General features: G+C 45.0%; 1 protein-coding gene across 3 annotated transcripts in view; it reads right to left on the bottom strand.

Annotated features, from left to right (window-relative positions):
* Zfyve16 (zinc finger FYVE-type containing 16) overlaps positions 1–4,890 on the bottom strand; it is a 69,193-nt gene extending 64,303 nt beyond the window's left edge. For all 3 annotated transcript variants that reach the window (XR_002818040.1, XM_023700957.1, XM_004640964.2), the window contains exon 1: positions 4,726–4,890. The gene's annotated coding sequence lies outside the window, so the exon portion shown is untranslated. The remainder of the gene's footprint in view (positions 1–4,725) is intronic.
* Positions 4,891–5,973: the final 1,083 nt, after the last annotated feature.

Genomic DNA, 5,973 nt, shown 5'->3' with positions numbered 1-5,973 from the left:
AAAAAAAAAAGGAGAAAAAAAATGTGAAAAGAACTGAGGTACTTAGACTCACTGGGAAAGCCACACACATTTACAGGATCACAACGAGGTGAACACAACGGGAGAAGTAAAGTTAATTAATTTGCGGGGGGGGGCAGAGGAGAGGGAAGGGTGCAGTGTGGCACTGAAGGCCAGCCCGACTTCCACCTGCACCCTGAAATGACTTCCACAGCCACGGCTGGGCAAGCCCTGGCGAAGAAGGTAGCTTACACCTAAATGAGTTTAAACCCTTAGAGTGGGGAAGAGCGGCAAGGGCACTGGGCTGGAGCTGCCTTTCCAGTCGGGGTCCGAAGGGGAGAGCCAGGCCCACCGGCCCCAGGCAACTGCTTCTGGGTAACAGATTAACTTCTGTCCTAAGCACAGAAAGGGTTCCTAGGCTGGCATCCTCGGGAGCATTGAGAAACAGGTGCTCAAGTCATTCTATGTGCCCTGTGACTCACAGGAGCACGGGCCAGAAAGGCAGGGCTTGGGGAGTGAGAGCAGGCTGGGAAGGGCTCTGGCCAGGACACTTACTTTTCTTCTATACCTGCAGTGAATTGATTCTTTAAATGATGTACAGGTTTTTTTATAAACATCACGTTAAAAATAAAAGTAACAGGGGCTGGGGAGATAGTTCAGTAGAATAAGTGCTTGCCTGGCAAGTGGAAGGGCCTGAGTTCAATCCCCGGTTCCACAAATAAATAAATAAATAAAATAGAGGTAACAGCGGGGTGTGGTAGTGTACACCTGTTCTTCCACTACTCAGGAGGCTGAGGCAGGAGGATCACAAGTTCAAGGTCCACCTGGGAAACTTAAGACTCTCTCAAAAGTTGAAAATGAACAGCACTAGGGATGTAACTCAGCACTTTCTAGGTTCAATCCCTAGTACCACAAAACAGAAATAGGCATAGTAGTAAAATGCAGTAAAAGATCTGTGAATATAGCATGCAACTGAAAATAAAGAAATAGAAGGTCTCAAAATACTCTCTCTAGCAAAAGCCAGAGCATTTTTAAAAAATAAATGACGGAGGTCCGGGGAGATAGCCCAGCAGCTTAAGCACCTGCTTGGCAAGCACAAAATCCTGAGTTTAATCCCTGGTACCAAAAAAATATTAATTAAAAAAAGATGGAATTTATTAAATAGCATCTATTTACATCGCATTTCTATTTATATCATATTATGCACAACTAAGCATTATGAAGTACCCCAAAGGATAAGAATACAACATATCAATCTGTAAGAGATACAATGCAAATCTTATTTATTGCAGTCTTTTAACAAGGAATGCTTTTAAACTGTCTATATTCCTCATTTCAATCAACCAAGATATATTCTGGCACCAGAAATTTACCACAGTGAAGAAATCTAAACCACAAAGAAAACGTAAACCTTAAATCTGTTTTAAAGAGTGTATTAAGAATGTGTACACATAATTTTACTAATGTGTCCATTTATGTTCTCGTAGATTTTCAAACCAATCTTTATATTTTCTTTTAAAAAATGGTTTTAGGACCGGGGAGATGGCTCAGTGGAATAAGCGCTTCCCTGGTAAGTACAAGGACCTGAGTTCAATCCCTGGTTCCGAAAAAAAAAAAGTAAATAAAATAAAATAAATAATAAAGAATGCTTTTAAAAAACTCTTCATAACTAAAAAGATGGTAGTAACACACAAGATTCCTGAGTAAACTGCAGTGGGTGAGGGTGCTCACACAGGGCAGCGGAGAGGGCACGGGCACAGTTCTGGAGTGACACGGGCTGGAGTCCCCTGCATGGCTGGGAGGGCCCAGTGCCCACTGGGACAGGGCTGGGGACTGTGCCTCCACTTCGGACTGGGCATCCTGAGAAAGAGGCCCAGTGAACTCTAGTCAGGAGAGGCTGCAGAGTAGGGGAGGAGCCCTGCTAGGGAAAGATTTGGAAACAGCAACAGGCAGCTGAGGCAGAGGAGCTCCTAGGAGGACACAGAGGGGCAGACGTCAATCCCTGGAGACCACAACTCACTTCCCAAGCCTGTGGGGCTGCGGCGGCACACAGAGGTCACACTCGTCCAGCACTGCAAAGCCAGCCAAAGCAACCAAACTGCCCAGACAGGGCCTTTCACAGAAAAGCACACTGCACACTGTTTAAGGACATTTTTATAGATAAATTGTTTAAACCAGTATTAGCAAAAGCACAGGAAAAAACACGAAAGAACAAATATACACTGCTCATAATAATGTTATACATTTGAGAACAGGAGTATGCAAGCCTCTGAAAGCTACTCTGCATGTCTGTATGCTATCTTACTTTTTAAGATAAGCATGTGTTTGTAAACAGGAAAATTAACTTTGTTATTTTTCTTAAAGTATAGTATGTCTTCTTACAACACAAAAGATAATAAGAACCTGTAGTATCTATATAGCTAGTAAGATCATGTAAAACTGTTCCATGCACTATCAAAGTATTAATGAGAATTTGATCTAGTAATTCTCTTTTTGGAAATTTAAGAAAATAATTGAAAACCACTGGAAATACATATACAAAGGTATTTCACAAATCATGAGCTAAAAAAACAAAAAAATCATGAGCTAAAAAAAAAATCTAAACATCAACACTGGAATATGACAGAAAATTACACAGGCAGCACAAGTAATTACACAGGCAGCACAAGTAATGTTTATGTTCACTGTCTGTCAAAACACAAATGAAGTGGAGTTAAGTGCCATGTGCCACGGCCTAGCGTCACACAACACAACAGCTTCCGGGCAGGACCTATTCCGAAGAACTTTCAATGCTGCACGGCTTCTAACAGTGGAACACTGTGAACAGCAGCACGCTATTTCGAGAATGTTAAATCAGCTTTCTCCAACTGTGGTCTGAGGACCCCACTGAGCTCTAAGGGCCACTCGAGGTCTCCAGGACTCTGCTTTTCCAACTGCATGTCCCACAAGATGAGTTTCCTTACAGTTTGAACTTCAACACAACAGCAGCTCAAACTGAACAGAAGGGCAAAAAGGAGAATTCATCTGGTTTCTATAAAGCCAGAAAATAAAAGCGATTTGCCTAAGTGTAAATCAATGCCGCACTTACCCTTGCATTTTGTTTTGTAAGACATGGTTATTTTTTAGTTAAATATTTATATTGGTAGAAAGGCGGGTGAATTTTGAGACCATAATACTAAATGCAATAAATATGACACAGAGGATTAACTATTACATGGTGTCTCTGAGTGATCCAATCATAAATTACTGAAAGTGCAAAATAAAGGAAATGTGGCAGGAAAGGGAGGGAACAACTCTTAAGGGGAAGAGAGTGGAGCACAAACGATCAAGATGGGGTTCGTATTTGTACCTTTTCCCAAGATGAACAAAATTATTAGATACTACAAACATAAACTATTCAAAGAATAATTTTAAAAAGTTGAGCAGCTTCTTTTAAAGTTGAACATATGCTTACACATAAGAATGTAACTGATATTTAGTGGTTTCATCATTATTTTTAATTTTGTGCGTTTTAATTCCCAAGTTGGCAAATTTGCTTCGCTAAGGAACAAAAATTCTTTTGCGCTCCGTAATTTTTAAATATGGTTATCCACAATCATGTTAAATGAGCTGCAGCATTACTACAGTACGTAACACTATGAATTAAGTGGGAACTCAGCTTTATCTGTAGTGCAACTATTTCAAAAGATTTTGCTTCACCAATTAGGTATATAATATAACAACAAGTATTTTGAGGATTCTAAGAGAACAGGGAAAACAAGACCTCGAACTGTATGCATATAGGAGCTCAACAATTTACTTAAGAAAATGCCCCCCCTAGCCAGGCTGCGGTAGAAGGATCACAAGGTCAAGGCCACTCAGACAACTTTGCTAGACCCCTTCCCTTTTCAAAATAAAAAATAAAGGGCCAGGGAGACAGCTCAGTACAATACGGGCTTGACTGCAAGCGATCCTGAGTTCAATCCCTGGTACCGCTAAATAAATAAATAAATGGGCTGAGAGTGCAGGAGACAAAGGAAGGAACCAAGAAAGGAAACAATGACGGAAGGGAGAAAAACTAAAATATAAGCAACTGTTGATTAATGTTGGAATTACGATTACTTTTCCTTACGCTTTACTATAATTTTCCATTTTTTTACCACTATGTAATTTAATATCCAGAGGAGACAAAAATAATTTTATTGGATCAAACCTCTGTCAATAAGAGACACGCTCCCACAAATAAATGACCTAATCAAATCAACAAATTAGTCTATGAACATACAGAATAATTTAGCATCACACTTGGGCCTGGCCCGCACACCAACACGCACACCCGAGCACGGAACCCCGCGCTCCGCCGCCACCCTGGCGTAGGCGCTCAGTCAGGCCCTCCGACCACCGAGGGGGAGGCAAGCGGCATTGGAGCACCTCGGCGCCTAACGGAACCCAATGGGTCGGGACCCGGCCGACTTCCGCCCCGCCCCGCCGTCAGGCCCCGCCCCCAGCACTGGCCCCGCCCCCGGATCGCGCTCCTCGGCGCCGGACCCCGCCCCTCAGTGCCAGGCCCCGCCCCGCCCCCTCCTTTCCCCCCCAGACCCGGCCCGGTCCCCAGTTCCTCAAGCAGTGACCACGAGCGCAGGCTGCTGGGTTACCGAGGTCGGCGGGTGCCGCGGCCGCTCGCCGGCCGTGAGGGCAGCAGGCTTAGGAAAGGTCAAACGGCAGCCCTGAGGGCTAGTGCGCTCTTACCTCCCCACAGGCCTGCTAAGGGGGACGCGACGCGACTCCACGCTGAGGAGTGAAAAGCGAGCCAGGGTGGCGTTGCCGGAGTGCACGACGTCGACTCCAGCCGGCACCCTCCGGCCGGGTCGGACACCGCGCAGGCGTAGGGGCGGCGGCCGCACACGCCCCCTCCCTGGACGCCTGCGCCCCGGCGCATGCGCACTGCCGGCAATCTGGGCCGGAAGCGCGGCCGGTTCTGCGGCGCTGGGGACGCCGGGAGCCGCGCTGCGCACGCGCGGACGCTACAGACCCCCCCCCGCGCGCGCGCGTCCCGCGCCCCCTTCTCCATTGCTATTCTCGATGAGTTCCTGTCTTCTACTAAATTATGTTCGGTTTGTTAGATGAGTACCTCAGTAGTCTGTATGTTTAATGCCTTTTCAGTCCCCTGAACATAATTGCTTTCAAATATAATTAGAAACTTAATTTCTTAGTTTGCCAAACCAAAACTTAATGGAAGACTTGCAGTTTTTTGTTTTTGTTTTAGGAAAGGTAATGTTTGTGCATATAATGTTTGTGCAAATAAGGCAGCCCGTGCTTACTTTTAATGTCAGATATTAAAGGCTTGAATTTTGAACGTAACAAAAGCAAATTGCAGTAGTTTCAGCAGAATTTTCTAAGTATGATCAATCTCCCTTATGCTTTAAAGGATTATTTAACATGGATTCCACTAACTTTCTGATCTGTAGTGCAGTAAAAACGATATGAAATTAAACCAACTAGCCATACCTTACATTAAGGACTATTAGTCTAACCCAGTGGCTGACAATGGCTGGAGGCATTTTAGGTAGGCGCACCTGAGGTGCCGCTGATGTGGTACAGGGAGTCAGCAGAGGCCAGGGACACTGCCAGGGGCCTTTCAGGACACAGGACACCCCTTGACCACCAGGGAGTCTCCAGCCTCACATCAGCAGTGCCCACCTGGAAACCCTGATTTAGCCCACAAATGCTTTCAAGTCCTGGTGAACGAGTCTTTCCTGCTGACCACACGTGCACAATGTGAGGCCACAACTGGGGCAAAGTTTCAAACTTCTGCATGAATCCCTATATCAATGCAATTAAACCATTACCAAATAGTGAAAAAAGCAGACAATCAGAGATAACCTGCACTGACCAGTTTTGATACAGGGAGAAAAACTGGTCTCAGGTGAGTGACCTCCAAACCATATAGGGAACCTCCAAATGACATAGGGAAAAACGACCCCTGAACCTGACCTG

This window comes from Octodon degus, unplaced genomic scaffold (genome assembly GCF_000260255.1).
Source record: "Octodon degus isolate 3935 unplaced genomic scaffold, OctDeg1.0 scaffold00129, whole genome shotgun sequence".
In the NCBI taxonomy this organism is placed as follows: Eukaryota; Metazoa; Chordata; class Mammalia; order Rodentia; family Octodontidae; genus Octodon; species Octodon degus.
The sequence above is the reverse complement of the archived record's forward strand: the minus strand, read 5'-3'. Positions and strand labels throughout refer to the sequence as shown.